Source organism: Salvelinus fontinalis, chromosome 2, assembly GCF_029448725.1.
Source record: "Salvelinus fontinalis isolate EN_2023a chromosome 2, ASM2944872v1, whole genome shotgun sequence".
Classification (NCBI taxonomy): Eukaryota; Metazoa; Chordata; class Actinopteri; order Salmoniformes; family Salmonidae; genus Salvelinus; species Salvelinus fontinalis.
The window spans coordinates 8,675,120-8,693,932 of NC_074666.1; the positions used below are offsets into that span (position 1 = coordinate 8,675,120).

At 42.1% G+C, this 18,813-nt stretch overlaps 1 long non-coding RNA gene across 1 annotated transcript; it reads left to right on the forward strand.

Moving 5' to 3' along the window:
- The first annotated feature begins 1,529 nt into the window (after positions 1 to 1,529).
- Positions 1,530 to 11,556, forward strand: LOC129811368 (uncharacterized). Its single transcript, XR_008752870.1, has 2 exons — positions 1,530 to 1,791; positions 8,450 to 11,556. It is a non-coding gene; the product is annotated as an uncharacterized LOC129811368 (long non-coding RNA).
- The last annotated feature ends 7,257 nt before the right edge of the window (positions 11,557 to 18,813 follow it).

Here is an 18,813-nt window from a genome sequence, read left to right on the forward strand (position 1 = left end):
AAGAAGAACTGTAAAATAATATCTCTGAATTGTAAAGGGGAATCGGGTTCAAGGGGTCAGGATGTTCTGTGTGCATGAACCATAACATGTTTAACAGAAGAGGAAGCCATCAGAAACCCAGAACAACTTGTGCTCAACTATATTTCCCCCTGGGAGGAGTCCTCTAATATGTTGGTGTGTGGGGCAGCCATACATCAGATACGCATCACTTTAGCAGACGTACACATACTGTAGGCTACTGTAATAGTTTGCTGAAGGAATGCTGCAGCCTGGTGATGTGTTTGTCTATATTGAGCATGCATCGTTCACCACTTAATTACTTTACATGTCCAAACCTTACCAAGGAGAAGGAATCTCAGCCCACAGTTGACATGACCTCAGGCTGCTCCACTTGGCAACCTCTTTGGTCAATTTAATTAATGACGCTAAAGTTCTTTGGAGATTTTCTAAGGGCACCTGAAAGCAAATTAACATCTGACTCCTAGACCTACAGTCATTAGTGGTAGTTTTCCATTTAGAAATATTTGCGTTCCCTTTATATGCATGTGCAGAGATACTGTTTGTGTGTAAGTAGGGGATAATAATGTCTGAGCAGATGGAGAGCCTCATCACGACGTGTACATTATGTATGTATTTGTGTATCGAGGACACCTCTCTACCATTGCTGTCAAATCCAAGGCAACATATCTGCCCGCCCGTCTCCAGTCAGCTGCATTAGAGAACTACAGGTCTCTATTCTGAGATAATCATCGTACTAATCTAATAAAGACAGTAGACAGACATTCTTCTGGTTCCACTGCTGTAACAGTGACTGACCGCAGAGGGACACCAACGATACAAGAGTACCAGAGGAGTCGGATCACCCAGAGGTGTTATAAATAGCCATCGTTCCAAGCATCCTGGTCACGCAGGACCAGGTTAATTACAGTTGACACTCTGACACGGTATATAGGTGCTGTGCCCCGAGCCTCTGAGCAGGTTGGTCTCAAGTTTGACTGAGTACAGTAGGCTACCCACTGGTAAGCAATTGTTTTCTAATTTACTTTCCTGCTATAGCAGTTTTTCTGCTAAAAAGAAAGAAAATGTGTTTTGAAATGTTTAAATGGCCCGTGAGCCAATGATAGAAGAACAATAATTGCAGTGTATGTTCTGGAATTGAATTGTGTTGGTTTCCTGGAAACAATAAGTTGCAGTATTGTGAATATGTAAATAACATTCTCTTCAGTGGTTTACTGAAATAATTAGCATTTTTTAATCATGGAGTTTATTTAATATGGGGTGGTTTTGTTTTTCCATTGCATGTACAGTATACTGTGCATCTTTTCGCTATTATGAGAGGAGGAGAGATTCTTGAAACCAAATTCTATTATATATTTTATTGCACACTTAGTTTAAACATTGCAAATTCAAGTTTGTTAAAATGGAAACACATCTCATCCTTTTTGTACTACTTTCTGATAAGTTAATTTCTAATAAGTTCCACATGCATAATCATAACAAAAAAAGATCACAAAAATAGAGTGCAACAGTTGACTTTAAATAACATTGGCATTTAAGTTAAATTGAGATCATTCAAGATGTGTTTATGAAATGTATGTTTTCTGTGTTGTATCTCAGAGAAAGACATCATGTCTGTGGTGGAAAAGATACCAGAGGCGGTGGGGATGGCCCCACTGGTGATGGGGGGCTGTGATGCCAACCGATGAAAAATGTGTGGGAGATCCGAGCCAGAGACAACAACTCTAAAATCACGAGTGAGCAGGAGAGACTGGAGCAGAGTGCTCTGGCAACGTAAGAACATCTCACACGCACACTCATACACGCACACAAGTACACAAGTGCTGGTGCACACAGAATTCTGCATTTTATATAGCACTTTATTTAGTTTTTTATTCATTACCTCAACAAAAAAAACTAGCCTAATAATGATTTTGGAGCACTAAAGCACAGAATAGGAGTTTGTATCTCCACATGTAAAATACCATACATACTGTACCACAGGGAGAGAACATAGGGCCTTTGGAAAGTATTCAGACCCCTTAACTTTTTCAACATTTTGTTACGTTACAGCCTTATTCTAAAATTGATGAAATAGTTTTCCCCCCTCATCAATCTACACACAATATCCCATAAAGACAAAGCAAAAACAGGTTTTTAGAAATGTTTGAAAATGTATTACAAATCAAAAAATTGAAATATCACATTTACATAAGTATTCAAACCCTTTACTCAGTACTTTGTTGAAGCACCTTTGGCAGTGATTACAGCATTGAGTCTTCTTGGGTATGACGCTAGAAGCTTGGCAACCCTGTATTTGGGGAGTTTCTCCCATTCTTCTCTACAGATTCTCTCAAGCTCTGTCAGGTTGGATGGGGAGTGTTGCTACACAGCTATTTTCAGGTCTCTCCAGAGATGTTCAATCGGGTTTAAGTCTGGGCTCTGGCTGGACCACTCAAGGATATTCAGAGGCTTGTCTCAAAGCCACTGCTGCGTTGTCTTGGCTGTGCGCTTAGGGTCATTGTCCTGTTGGAAGGAGAATCTTTGCCCCAGTCTAAGGTCCTGAGCACTATGGAGCAGGTTTTCATCAAGGATCTGTCTGTACTTTGCTCTGTTCATCTTTGCCTTGATCCTGGTAAGTCTCCCAGTCCCTGGCACAGCATGATCCTTCCACCACCATGCGTCACCGTAGGGATGGTGCCAGGTTTCCTCCAGATGTGACGCGTTCAATCTTGGTTTCATCAGACCAGAGAACGTTTTTTCTCATTGTCTGAGAGTCTAGGTGCTTTTTGGCAAACTCCAAGCGAGCGGTCAGGTGCCTTTTACTGAGGAGTGGCTTCCGTCTGGCCACTCTTACCATAAAGGCCTGATTGGTGGAGTGCTGCAGAGATAGTTGTCCTTCTGGAAGTTTCTCCCATCTCCACAGAGGACCTCTGGAGCTCTGTCAGAGTGGCCATCGGGTTCTTGGTCACCTCCTTGACCAAGGTCCTTCTCCCCCGATTGCTCAGTTTGGCCGGGTACCGAGCTCTAGGTAGAGTCTTGGTGGTTCCAAACTTCTTCCATTTAAGAATGATGGAGGCCACTGTGTTCTTGGGGACCTTCAATGCTGCAGATATTTTTTGGTACCCTTCCCCAGATCTGTGCCTCGACACAATCCTGTCTCGGACCTCTACGGACAATTCCTTTGACCTCATGGCTTGGATGTTGCTCTGACATGCACTCTCAACTGTGGGACCTTATATAGACAGGTGTGTGCCTTTCCAAATCATGTCTAATCAATTGAATTTACCACAGGTGGACTCCAATCAAGTTGTAGAAACATCTCAAGGATGAACAATTGGAAACAGGCTGCACCTGAGCTCAATTTCAAGTCTCATATCAAAGGTCTGAACACATTTGCTCAAACTTATAAAAAACTGTTTTCGCTTTGTCATTGAGGTATTGTGTGTAGATTGCAAAGGATAATTACAAAAAAATAAATTTCAGAATAAGGCTGTAACGTAGCAAAACGTGGAAAAAGTCAAGGGGTCTAAATACTTTCCGAAGGCACTGTATATCTCAGCTGTGGACGACAATCTCAAATTATGTCATAGTCCAGTTTACATTTCTTCAAAGAAATTGCTCCTTCTTTCTTCTGAGAATTTCAAAGGTGTTGTCTCCTGTCAAAGGCAACTTTCACCTTCATCTCCCTTGAGCCCCGTAGTGTAATGAAGTGCTACTGAAAGGCATGAGTCATGACCCACTTTCTCCATGGGCAGGTCCTCTCCTCTTATGCAATATTATGCTACTGTGTCCTGTATGTTGAGACTAGAGGTCGACCAATTATGATTTTTCAACGCCGATACCGATACTGATTATTGGAGGACCAAAAAAGCCGATACCGATTAATCGGCTGATTTTTATTTATTTGTAATAATGACAATTACAACAATACTGAATGACAACTTATTTTAACTTAATATAATACATCAATAAAATCAATTTAGCCTCAAATAAATAATGAAACATGTTCATTTTGGTTTAAATAATGCAAAAACAAAGTGTTGGAGAAGAAAGTAAAAGTGCAATTTGTGCCATTTAAGAAAGCTAACTTAAGTTCCTTGCTCAGAACATGAGAACATATGAAAGCTGGTGGTTCCTTTTAACATGAGTCTTCAATATTCCCAGTTAAGAAGTTTTAGGTTGTAGTTATTATTGGAATTCTAGGACTATTTCTCTCTATACCATTTGTATTTCATTAACCTTTGACTATTGGATGTTCTTATAGGCACTTTAGTATTGCCAGTGTAACAGTATAGCTTCCGTCCCTCTCCTCACTCCTACCTGGGCTCGAACCAGGAACACATTGACAATAGCCACCCTCGAAGCAGCGTTACCCATGCAGAGCAAGGGGAACAACCACTCCAAGTCTCTAACTAGCTTGCCATTTCACATCGGTTACACCAGCCTAATCTCGGGAGTTGATAGGCTTGAAGTCATAAACAGCGCAATGCTTGAAGCACAACAAAGAGCTGCTGGCAAAACGCATAATAACATAATAACACACAGAAATACGAGCCGTAGGTCATTAATATGGTCAAATCCAGAAACTATCATCTCGAAAACAAGACGTTTATTCTCTCAGTGAAATACGGAACCGTTACGTATTTTATCTAACAGGTGGCATCCATAAATCTAAATATTCCTGTTACATTGCACAACCTTCAATGTTGTCATAATTAAGTAAGATTCTGGCAAATTAGGCGGCCCAAACTGTTGCATATACCCTGACTCTGCGTGCAATGAACGCAAGAGAAGTGACACAATTTCACCTGGTTAATATTGCCTGCTAACCTGGATTTCTTTTAGCTAAATATGCAGGTTTAAAAATATATACTTCTGTGTATTGATTTTAAGAAAGGCATTGATGTTTATGGTTAGGTACACATTGGAGCAACAATACGCACCGCATCGATTATATGCAACGCAGGATACGCTAGATAAACTAGTAATATCATCAACCATGTGTAGTTAACTAGTGATTATGATTGTTTTTTTTATAAGATAAGTTTAATGCAAGCTAGCAACTTACCTTGGCTTACTGCATTCGCGTAATAGACAGGCTCCCCGTGGAATGCAATGTAATCAGGTGGTTAGAGCGTTGGACTAGTTAACTGTAAGGTTGCAAGATTGAATCCCCCGAGCTGACAAGGTAAAAATCTGTCGTTCTGCCCCTTAACGAGGCAGTTAACCTGTTGGGGATGGGGGCGCTGTTTAGACTATTTATGCTAATTTGGCTAATTTTTTAAACGGCTTCCCACAAAATCCTTGATCGTACAATATGCATATTATTATTATTATTGGATAGAAAACAGTCTATAGTTTCTATAGGAGTTGAAATTTTGTCTCTAAGTGGAACAGAGCCCATTCTACAGCAATTTCCCTGACATGGAGTCAGATTTGAGAAATGTTGGCCACTCTTCTGAAGTCAGTTATAAGGGCACTGTCGTTGCTATGACTATACGGACACTTCTTACGTCTTCCCCTGGATGCCTTTACGTGATGACGATTCCAACGGGGTCGATTGCGCGTTCACAGGCCCTACAAATGAAAAAACCCTGAAGCTAGTCATTCTTTGGGAGCTGCGTCATGAGCCTAGAGGACACCGGCGCGCACCTGTTCCAAGCGTTAGTTTAGCCTGTTATATTTCTCCGGTCATCTTTTCACTCGTTATAGGAGTTAAAAACATCATAAGGTAGTTAATTTAAAGCGTTTTATAGCAATTTATATCCGTTTAGTGCGATTTTGGGACATTTATTTTTGCAACGATGTGAAAAGTTGGGCACGCTTTTCAGTTCATCCCGAACGCAGTTGACATTTCCACATGGCAAGAGGACAGCTTTCCACCAAAAGACGATTTCTCCCAGGAAAGGATCCTTTGCCCAAGATACTGATGGAAGAACAGCTCAAGGTAGGACATTTTTATTATGATAAATCGTGTTTCTGTCGAAACATTTTAGTGGCTTAGGACGCCATGTTTTTTGACGTAGCTTCGTTTGGCGCAAACTGTATTGAAAAGTAAGGATAAATAAAAAAATGTAATAACGCAATTGTATTAAGAATTAAATTGTCTATCAATCCCTGTCCACCCTATATTTTTTAGTCACGTTTATGAGTATTTATGTATAAGAGTAGATCACTGTCTAAGTGGCGCAAGGACTTTTTCTTTACCAGCTTGTCTACATTTCACATTGTCTAACCATGATTTTGGTGGCTAAATATAAACATTTTCGATCAAACTGTATATGCATGTTGTAATGTGATGTTACAGGAGTGTCATCGGAAGAATTCTGAGAAGGTTAGTGAAAAAATTAATATCTTTTGGCGATGTTGACTTTTATCGCTCACTTTGGCTAGAATCAATGCTGGGCTGCTAATTGCTATGTGCTAAGCTAATATAACGATTTATTGTGTTTTCGCTGTAAGACACTTAGAAAATCTGAAATATTGTCTGTATTCACAGGATCTGTGTCTTTCGATTCGTGTATGCTGTGTATTTTTACGAAATGTTTGATGATTAGTAGTTAGGTAAACACGTTGCTCATTGTAATTATTCTAGTCCATTTGTGATGGTGGGTGCAATTGTAAACTATGCCATCTACCTGAAATATGCACTTTTTTCTAACAAAACCTATCCCATACCATAAATATGTTATCAGACTGTCATCTAATGAGTTTTTTTGTTGGTTAGGGGCTATAAATATCTTAGTTTAGCCGAATTGGTGATGGCTACTGGTGTTGGTGGACAAATAAAAGATGGTGGATTATGCTAATGTGTTTTTAGGTAATAGATGTACATCTTTACATATTGTGTCTTCCCTGTAAAACATTTTAAAAATCGGAAATGTTGACTGGATTCACAAGATCTGTGTCTTTCATTAGCTGTATTGGACTTTAATGTGTGAAAGTTAAATATTTAAAAAAAATATTTTTTTTGAATTTCGCGGCACTGGTTTTTCAGTGGGGGGGGGGGGGTGTGCCGCTAGCGCCACGCTGATCCTAGACAGGTTAACCCACCGTTCTTGAAAATAAGAATGTGTTCTTAATTGACTTGCCTAGTTAAATAAAGATTAAATAAAGGTGTAAAAAAAAAATATCGGTGTCAAAAAATACCGATTTCCAATTGTTATGAAAACTTGAAAATTGGCTCTAATTAATCGGCCATTATGATTAATCGGTCGATCTCTAGTTGAGACAGAGTATATATAGCCCGCTAACTCTCCCTATTTATGGAGCATCACTCATTTAATCTCTTGCTTTATTCTTCTAGAGTAATAATTATGATTTCCATTAAACTGGTTGATCACCTATAGCTGGTCCTCTTGTCATGTACACTCCCCTATGTATTTATTTGGACAGTGATGCTGAAACATTTTATATGGCTCTACACTCCAGCATTTTGAATTTGAGATCAAATGTTTGACTTCTTAAAAAAAAAAAAAGTCATTTAGCAGACGCTCTTATCCAGAGGGACTTACAAGTACTGCATTTGTCAGTTCTAGTAGGAAAAGGCCCCCCAAAACATGGTAACCTCTCACCATTAACAGATGAGGCTAGAATTTTATGCGGGGTATGATTTTTATGCCTCTAACCTTCTCACTCATCATTATTCATGATTATCCGTAGTCATGGTAGCATCCCCATTAATCTAGAATTGTTCATAAAAATATTCTTATTTTCAAAAAAAGTGAGTCCAAAATTACACACTACATTATTTACCATTCACAACATAATCTGAAACACAACCAAAACTAACTGCAAATGCATCCAATTAGTTTGTAGAGCCACAAGCTTGATGTAGTCATTGCGTGATAGAAATACATTTGATCTCAAATCCAAAATGCTGGAGTATAGAGCCAAATTAAAAGTTTTAGCTTCTATCTCCAAATAAATACATAGGGGAGTGTAGCTCTTTAAATTGAAAGAATCCTACTGTGGGGAACCTGAAGTGATTCAAAAAGAAGTAACGCTTATTTATAAGTTTATATACAAATCTAATGTTAGTCTAGTTGTTTAACCCATTCTCCCGAGGGTGTTCCATTCCTCTGTGTTTTTCAGAGGCCCAGCCCGAACACTTTACACCAATCTTGCAGGTTCATTATTAGCATTGATTTCCATTCACAGCTGGCTTCTTAGAAAACACCATTCTCATCAACCTCACTGTCCTCCTGTAGTCTACAGGGAGACTTCCTGATTGCCCCAAATTATTTAATTGGTTCCCGATTTGCCTTATTTACCTTTTGGAGATTCAAACAAATCGATTGGTAGCCCTGACTCTTTTCTCCTCCCATCCCTGTTGTAAGTGAAAGCATGCACTGTTAGGTTGGATACTCTTTCTGGCACTATGTTCTTCTTGAGTGATTCACCACTCATCATCAGCATTCACATTTAATATATATTTTTTTTTTTGCAGGATTAATGAAGACTGGTATACATGTATGACCCTCAAGGCACCACCCAAGAGGGTAAGAAGGAGAGACAAGCCAGAAGAAACTGGACAAGTTACTCCATATGACACAGAATGAACCTGTTCAAATGAAGTGGACTAAGTCATGGAAGTGCTCAAAAACACTTCGTAAGCCAGAAGAGGGTGAGACAACACCAGCCGACCGGGACCAGTCCTGGAAGTTTGAGTCATCAGCCTCACATCAAGGGTAAGAAACACTGGACAGAGCATGATTGCTCCAATAATAATGTCAAAAAATGTGAGCCTTTGGAAGATGGATAGCAGATTGGTGGAGACCCAGCACTTTGAGCACAACCTACCCATGCCTGAATGGGAAATGTCCTGGAAGAAGTGCCACATCAAGCATTAAACAGAAGCAAAATAAGGCACAGCCAATGGTTGTTCTCCATACCATGAAGGTGGCAGACGTCACTCAAAAGCCAGAATGTTCAAGAAGCTCGTGGCATCCCAACAAGGCATTGTCCTCATCTGAATGGACCGAGGGTTGGAAGACAACAAAGCCTTCAAAAGGTGACGAGGCTCATGCCGATAATGGGCCTACTGATCAAAAGCCAAAGGTAGAGGAAAAATCAGGACCCCAGTATGGTGAAAGTTGGAAGTTCATGAACCACGGACTCCAGAAATCCCCAGCCAACAAATCACCTGCAGTTTCAACAAACCCAGAATGGTCCGGGTCTTGGAGGGCCGCTACGAATCCGCCAAAGGAAGTGAAGAAACCAAAGTCTTACGAGCATGTTGTCTTACACAAGGATTCAAAAGAGTACCCTCTGCACAAGATCATAGTGTGTGTTTCACATGAGCAGAAGTACAGAGATCTGTGGAGTTCCTTGTTGTGTGAGGAGTACAAACCTCATTCTTCTAAATGGAGCAAGTCTTGGGAAGTAGCAAAGAATTAGACCAAGCACAGTGCAGAGGCAGACATGAAGGTAGAAGAACACAAGAATGTTGAGGATCACAAGGCTGAGAAGCCCAAGGATGTCAAGCCGGGGGTTGAGAAAGGCAAACTGAAATATGATTAGATGCACAAGGTCATGCACAGCCGCAAGGTAAAGTCAAAGATGGCCAAGTATAATAACTTGTGGTCCACTCTTGCTCCACCATGATATTCCCAAAGAGTGGCATGAGGCCTGGAAACTTCCAAAGCCTCAGTGTCATGGAGAGTGGTTAAAGCATGATATGCCAGATGTATCGATGGTCCTCAAGAAGCACATGACGAATAGATCTTTGCCAGATTGGAGTGAGTCTTGGAAATGTGCAAGAACCCACTCCCGCCAAGGCCAGCCCTCAGTGGCTCAATGTAAAAAGTCCTGGTTCTCAAGATATCAGCCACATAAAGGAGAATACGGGTTGAAGGAGGCAGGGCATGAGAACCACTCTCTGCACCACCCCAAACATGAGGTGTTCCATCTGCCACAGAGGTGCCATACTCCAAAGATGCATGGTCTCTCACACCACACGGAAAGGGAAAAGGAAAGGAAGGACGGCTGGAAATGCCCACACTTCATGACTGCAAACTGGGCAGAGGAACAGCTAAAGGAACACCCCATGGAGATGTATCCCAGAAGAGAGAAGTTCTAAGGTAAAGCTCAGCACATCCTTTAACTTAAAGGTTTTCCATCAGCAGTATCTCCCAACTCTGTTGTGTGAATCACGGAAGGGAGCTCATCTCCAACACCACCAGAAAAAATCTTCCATCCTTACGTCCTCACGTTACCATGTTAAAAGCACAAAGGCTTCGATCTCAGAGTGGAAGGACTCCAGGAAATGCTTGAGCATCAAGTTCAATCAACATCACGAAGCCTGGGACGGAGGGTTGTTCACGTTCCCCATAAACCTCCATAAAGGTCTGGAATTCCATCATTCACACATGGATAACCATTCCCACGTGACACCCCACCACCACCATGTGGAGCCAGAACCTAAACCCGAGGATCATCATGGAAAACAAGCAGCAGAGCCAAAAGTGAACAGTGCTGAAACTGTATCCAGATGGTTCAAGTCATGGAGAATCTGCTACACTCAGCCCCAAGGCTCCTGGGTAGATACTGGAGCCAGCCAGTTCCAACATGCGGTCGTCTGGTCAAGGACGGGTATCAACAACCACCTCTTTGCCAATCTTAAAACAGATACAGCCGCATTTAGATTGTGGGGCCAATCGTTCGTGATCTTGAAGGGAGAAAGCAAGTTATCAGAGTCAGGGAAATCAGAAAGAAAGTTCAAGGACTCTGGTGGTGATGGTATGGTGATCATGTCAATGAAGATGAAAACGAGGAAGTCTATTTATTCAGGGATAGATAAGAATAAGCTGTCTGAGGAGAGATGGATTGACTGCCATAAGATAGCTAAACAACAGCCCCGTCCAAAGAGAAATTGTTGGTTAAAAATGCCCCAAGCAAATACAGAGGAAGAACAAGGATTTGCCCAACTGTGGGAAGACTCCTGGAAGTTCTCAATTCAAAAAGGGATCAAGAAGGAAGAAACGGCTTCTGTGTCTCTTTCAGGCTGGGGAGAGGCTTGGAAATTGTTGCTTGCTCAGTATCCCCACAGAACGTCCCTAAGAACGGCCCCAAGTGGAAATATGACAAACTCTTGTGGGGTCTCAAGATTTCAACATAGAGCTCTTTAGAACATATTCAGGAGATGAAGGACTCATGTTGGTTTTGCAGATGTTCCTACAAGGAATCATCATTATCTCTGTACCCCCTCCCCCCTTCCACAACAGTTTCTTTAAATCCAGACCACAAATTACTTACAGATTAAGTAGGAGATGAAGGTAGATGAAAGAAATGTATGTGCAAGTTGAATATAGCTCAGCAGATTGTTGGAAGGAGTTTGAAATATTGGAAGGATACAGATGAGTATCAGAGAGTATGCCTAGGCATGCCTTTTGATGACTATTTTATAGCATTAGTTGAAAGAGATTTACATGTATTTTAGAGAAGTTTATTAAGCAATTTCGTAAAATCATGTCTTGTATCATATATGCTACAGTGCAATATCATATATATTTTAATTTAAGCTATTAGAAGTCATTAAAATGTATTTTCCTTGTCTTTCTTTTTTTGTTTTGGATTGAAAGTCATTATTTTGCTGAAAAACATAAGGCTAAAAAGTATATATACATTCACTGCAATGATACTGTTATTATAGTGCAAGGTACAGGCGTCTCAGGAAGATGTATACTGTTAATCAGTTAATATAACAAATACCCTTACGATATTCACACATTTAGAGTCTCTCTCTCCCTCTCTCCCCCAGCCAGCCAGCATACGTCTGGCCTGAACAGGCCTTTAGTTTCAGGTGAAAATTGGGGCATGCAGGGCTGCTGAAGGTTCACACCCCTTGCTAAGTGGTAATTATTGCAACTTAGCACATTTTACACTCACGTTGGATCATTCTCTATATGCAGGCTATATGACTTAAATGTTTTCGCTGTTAGTGACGTCATTGACATCATCACCATTTTCACCCTCTCTCTCTGCATGCTGGGAATTGTTTGAGCGAGTGCGAGTGTTGTCTGGAGTTAGATCGACTGTTTTTTCCTTGTTTTACTTTTATTGGTGGTTTTCCTTTTTCTATGCATGATTAAGGTGTTGCTTATGCGTCACGGATGAATAAAGCGGTGGTGGTTTTTCATAAAGAAGACCATCTTGTTGATCGTATGGTTGAGCATGGCGTACTTCTTAAAGGTATGTTTATTCAAGTTACGCCACTTTTTTCTCCGTCAACAAGGGTAACAATATCGAATGTACCACCATTTATTCCCAATGAGCTAACTATTGGAGCGCGAGTTATTGCGGTTTGGGAAGTTTGCAAGTTCAATTAATATTGTCCCGTTTGGTTTACAAACACCCGGCTTTGAAACATCGTTTCGGCGACAGGTGTTTATGTTTTTGGACTCACCGGAGCAGACTTTAGAGTTATCGTTTAAAGTCAAGTATGACAACAGACTGTATATGGCTTATGCTAGTACGGGTAGTCAATGGTGTTTTGAGTGTTGGGATGTTGGTCATAAGCGACATGCTTGCCCGAGAAGGGAGGGGCGCAGGTGGTCCTCGTAATGCCTGGGCCCACTGATGTAGGGAGAAGTGGTCTGACAGTTGTAGAGCAGTCACAAGCACCTGTTGCTGAGGAACAAGTTGTCTGTGTTGAGGTAACGGAGTTGCAACTTGTCCCAGAAGGGAACATAGCGTCTGTTATGCAGCAGAAAAATATTGTTGTAGGAGGTAAGGACGGATCTGGGGAGCCATTTCCTCAGACTGGTGAGGAGATGGCCTATATGAGTGATGGGGTACATGAGGGGGTTCATGTGGAGCTAGTCTCCCAGGTAGTGGAGGAGATGCCCATTACGAGTAATGGGGTACAGGAGGGAGTTCAGGTGGGGCTAGTCTCCCAGGTAGTGAAGGAGATGCCTGGTGTGAGTGATGGGGTGCAAGTGGGGAGTGTTGAGCGAGATGAGGCAGAGGGTAGTCAGGGATCTGTGGCCTCAGTTGAGGAGGATCAGGAGAAGGATATGGATATCTCTCTTGATATGATAGCAGCTGGCGACTACTCAATTTACCATCTAGATGAGGTAAATGGGTTCCTGGATCAGACTTTTGGGAAATCTGTCAAATTGGCAGATTTTTTTTGATGTTGATAAGTTTTTGAGGTCAGCTGTGATGTTACAGAAGATGGTGGGGTTAGACCAGTTGAGTGAGAAGTGTTTTTGTTTGAGGAAATGTGTTACTGCTGTCACCGCCGCAAAAGGTAGTGGGAAACGTGGTCCGGTTAAGAGAAAATTACAACAATGATGATGATCATGCCTCATAGGGTGTTTTTTTCTGTTTTTCTCTGTGGTTTCTTCTGCTTCTCCTTTCTCTTCTCTATATGGAGATAGTAAGGGTAGGTTCTCTCAATATTAATAGGGGAAGGGACAGGAATAAGAGGGCTTTGGTATTATAAGAGGGCTTTGGTAATAAAACAGAAAAGGCTTATAATGTAGTGTTTCTACAGAAGACACATAGTGATGAGGCTAATAAGGTTAACTGGAGTATGTGGTGGGAGGGGCAGTAAATACTCAGTCATGGTACTAATGTCAGTGCTGGGGTGGCCATCTTGTTTTCTCAGGCTTAGGGGTGACTGTGGTATCTACAACAGAAATTGTAGAGGCGGATGGTCAAGGCGGATGCTTATATTTATATATATATGTTTATGCTCTTAATGAGGGTGCAGAGCGTATTGCTGTATTTGATAAAGTAAAGGAAACCTGAATACAGTGTGACTAAGAGGGGTGTATGGTTTTAAGGGGGGACTGGAACTGTACTGTTGACCACACTGCTGAAGAACCTCATCTGCGGTCAGCTACCTGCCTGTCTGGTCTAATAACTGAGTTTGAGCTTTCTGATGTGTGGAGAGTAAAGAATGCAAAAGTTAGGCAGTACACATGGCTAAAAGTTAATGAAGGTGGTGTCAGTGCAGCAAGGTTAGACAGGTTGTATGTATCTGATCACTACTGTAGTAGTTAATGAGGGTGGTGTCAGTGCAGCAAGGTTAGACAGGTTGTATGTATCTGTATGTATCCGATCCTCGTTTGCTAAGTCAAACGACACCGCTGGTTCTGCTCACACTGCCCTACCCTGTGCTCTGACCTCTTTCTCCCCTCTCTCTCCAGATGAAATCTCGCGTCTTGTGACGGCCGGCCGCCCAACAACCTGCCCGCTTGACCCTATCCCCTCCTCTCTTCTCCAGACCATTTCCGGAGACCTTCTCCCTTACCTCACCTCGCTCATCAACTCATCCTTGACCGCTGGCTACGTCCCTTCCGTCTTCAAGAGAGCGAGAGTTGCACCCCTTCTGAAAAAACCTACACTCGATCCCTCCGATGTCAACAACTACAGACCAGTATCCCTTCTTTCTTTTCTCTCCAAAACTCTTGAACGTGCCGTCCTTGGCCAGCTCTCCTGCTATCTCTCTCAGAATGACCTTCTTGATCCAAATCAGTCAGGTTTCAAGACTAGTCATTCAACTGAGACTGCTCTTCTCTGTATCACGGAGGCGCTCCGCACTGCTAAAGCTAACTCTCTCTCCTCTGCTCTCATCCTTCTAGACCTATCGGCTGCCTTCGATACTGTGAACCATCAGATCCTCCTCTCCACCCTCTCCGAGTTGGGCATCTCCGGCGCGGCCCACGCTTGGATTGCGTCCTACCTGACAGCTCGCTCCTACCAGGTGGCGTGGCGAGAATCTGTCTCCTCACCACGTGCTCTCACCACTGGTGTCCCCCAGGGCTCTGTTCTAGGCCCTCTCCTATTCTCGCTATACACTAAGTCACTTGGCCCTGTCATAACCTCACATGGTCTCTCCTATCATTGCTATGCAGACGACACACAATTAATCTTCTCCTTTCCCCCTTCTGATGACCAGGTGGCGAATCGCATCTCTGCATGTCTGGCAGACATATCAGTGTGGATGACGGATCACCACCTCAAGCTGAACCTCGGCAAGACGGAGCTGCTCTTCCTCCCGGGGAAGGACTGCCCGTTCCATGATCTCGCCATCACGGTTGACAACTCCATTGTGTCCTCCTCCCAGAGCGCTAAGAACCTTGGCGTGATCCTGGACAACACCCTGTCGTTCTCAACTAACATCAAGGCGGTGGCCCGTTCCTGTAGGTTCATGCTCTACAACATCCGCAGAGTACGACCCTGCCTCACACAGGAAGCGGCGCAGGTCCTAATCCAGGCACTTGTCATCTCCCGTCTGGATTACTGCAACTCGCTGTTGGCTGGGCTCCCTGCCTGTGCCATTAAACCCCTACAACTCATCCAGAATGCCGCAGCCCGTCTGGTGTTCAACCTTCCCAAGTTCTCTCACGTCACCCCGCTCCTCCGCTCTCTCCACTGGCTTCCAGTTGAAGCTCGCATCCGCTACAAGACCATGGTGCTTGCCTACGGAGCTGTGAGGGGAACGGAACCTCAGTACCTTCAGGCTCTGATCAGGCCCTACACCCAAACAAGGGCACTGCGTTCATCCACCTCTGGCCTGCTCGCCTCCCTACCACTGAGGAAGTACAGTTCCCGCTCAGCCCAGTCAAAACTGTTCGCTGCTCTGGCACCCCAATGGTGGAACAAACTCACTCACGACGCCAGGACAGCGGAGTCAATCACCACCTTCCGGAGACACCTGAAACCCCACCTCTTTAAGGAATACCTAGGATAGGATAAAGCAATCCTTCTGACCCCCCCCCCTAAAAGATTTAGATGCACTATTGTAAAGTGGCTGTTCCACTGGATGTCATAAGGTGAATGCACCAATTTGTAAGTCGCTCTGGATAAGAGCGTCTGCTAAATGACTTAAATGTAAATGCAAATGATCACTACTGTAGTAGTTAATGAAGGTGGTGTCAGTGCAGCAAGGTTAGACAGGTTGTATGTATCTGATCACTACTGTAGTAGTTAATGAAGGTGGTGTCAGTGCAGCAAGGTTAGACAGGTTGTATGTATCTGATCACTACTGTAGTAGTTAATGAAGGCGGTGTCAGTGCAGCAAGGTTAGACAGGTTGTATGTATCTGATCACTACTGTAGTAGTTAATGAAGGTGGTGTCAGTGCAGCAAGGTTAGACAGGTTGTATGTATCTGAGCAATACTGTAGTAGGGTTGGAAGGTGTGACATTACTCCTGTGGGTTTCTCTGATCATCATATCATATTGTTACTGTTGATATTCACTTGTCCTGTCCACGAAGGTCATCACCTTACTGGTATTTTAATGTTAAATTGTTACATGATGTCAAGTTTTGTGAAAGGTTTTTGTTGTTTTGGGAAAAATAGCGAGTTACAAAAGGGAATTTTGAGTCCTTGAGACAATGGTGGGAGGTTGGGAAGGCCCCAATACGATTATTTTGTCAACAGTATACTGCTCTGTCTCGTATTGAAGTTAAAGAGACTCGGGGCCCTTGAACAGGACATCAAATCTATTGAATTGCAGCTGCTCACTCAGAATTACCCCGGGCTAGTCATGAACTTACAGGACAAGAGAGATGAACTGAGGTCGTTTCTACATGAAAGAGTGAAGGGTGCCTTGATTAGGTCTCGTTTCGCTTCCCTCAAGGATATGGATGCTCCTAGCGCTTAAAAAAAAAAAACCTAGGGCAGTCGACATTGCAACGTAAACAGATGGTCTGCCTTCGTCTCCCTGATGGGAAGGTGACCACAGATGACAGTGAAATGTGCCAACATGCCGTGGATTTCTACTCTGCCCTCTATAAGGCGGAGGATAGTGATTCTCTGTGTGCTGAACAGTTGTTACATGGACTTCCTCAATTGGGTCCTGAGCAGAGAGTTGCTTTAGACTCTGACATTACACTGCAAGAGCTGTCCACAGCAGTTATGCAGCTCTCAGCAGGCCGAGCCCCTGGCATCGATGGTTTACCATCTGAGTTCTATAAGCACTTTTGGGGGTCTGTTGGGGAGGATTTTTATGAAGTGTGTGAATCTTTTCATGAGGGTTCTCTTCCTGTATCCTGTCAATGTGTTGTGCTTTCATTGTTGCCAAAAAAGGGGATTTGGCTCTTCTAAAAAAATTGGCGACCTGTTGCATTGCTGTGTGCAAAACATAAAATTGTATCTAAATTAGAGGTCGACCGATTAATCGGCATTGGCCGATTAATTAGGGCAGATTTTAAGTTTTCATAACAATCGGTAATCGGCATTTTTGGATGCCGATTATGGAGGATTACATTGCACTCCGAGGAGACTGCGTGGCAGGCTGACCAGCAAGGAGCAAGGAAAGCAAGGAGCCGAGGTAAGTTGCTAGCTAGCATTAAACTTATCTTATAAAAAACAATCAATCTTAACATAATCACTAGTTAACTACACATGGTTGATGATATTACTAGTTCATCTAGCTTGTCCACATAATCAATGCGGTGTCTGTTAATTCATCATCGAATCACAGCCTACTTCGCCAAACAGGTGATGATTTAACAAGCGCATTCTCGAAAAAAGCACTGTCGCTGCACCAGTGTACCTAACCATAAACATCGATGCCTCTCTTAAAAATCAATACACAAGTATATATTTTTAAACCTGCATATTTAGTTAAAAGAAATTCATGTTAGCAGGCAATATTAACTAGGGAAATTGTGTCACTTCTCTTGCGTTCAGTGCAAGCAGAGTCAGGGTATATGCAACAGTTTGAGCCGCCTGGCTTATTGTGAACTGTGTGAAGACCATTTCTTCCTAACAAAGACCGTAATTAATTTGCCAGAATTTTACATAATTATGACATAACATTGAAGGTTGTGCAATGTAACAGCAATATTTAGACTTAGGGATGCCACCCGTTCGATAAAATACGTAACGGTTCCGTATTTCACTGAAAGAATAAACGTTTTGTTTTTTAAATTATAGTTTCCGGATTTGACCATATTAATGACCTAAGGCTCGTATTTCTGTGTGTTTGTAATATTATAATTAAGTCTATGATTTGATATTTGATAGAGCAGTCTGACTGTGTGGTGGTAGGCAGCAGCAGACTCGTAAGCATTCATTCAAACAGCACTTTACTGCATTTGCCAGCAGCTCTTAGCAATGCTTGATACACAGCGCTGTTTATGACTTCAAGCCTATCAACTCCAGAGATTAGGCTGGCAATACTATAGTGCCCATAAGAACATCCAATAGTCAAAAGTATATGAAATACAAATGGTATAGAGAGAAATAGTCCTATAATTCCTATAATAACTACAACCTAAAACTTCTTAACTGGGAATATTGAAGCCTCATGTTAAAAGGAACCACCAGCTTTCATATGTTCTCATGTTCTGAGCAAGGAACTTAAGTTAGCTTTCTTAAATGGCACATATTGCACTTTTACTTTCTTCTCCAACACTTTGTTTTTGCATTATTTAAATCAAACTGAACATGCTTCATTATTTATTTGAGGCTAAATTGATTTTATTGATGTATTATATTAAGTTAAAATAAGTGTTCATTTAGTATTGTTGTAATTGTCACTATTACAAATATATATATTTTTTAAAATCGCCCGATTAATCGGTATCGGATTTTTTCGGCCCTCCAATAATCGGTATAGGCGTTGAAAAATCAGAATCGGTCGACCTCTACTCTCTCTGTCTCTCAATTCAAGGGGCTTATTGACAAGGGAAACATATGTTTACATTGCCAAAGCAAGTGAAATGGATCAACAAAATGGAAATAAACAATACAAAATGAACAGTAAATATTACACTCAAACAAGTTCCAAAATAATAAAGACATCTCAAATGTCATAATGTCTATACAGTGTTGTAGCAATGTGCAAATAGT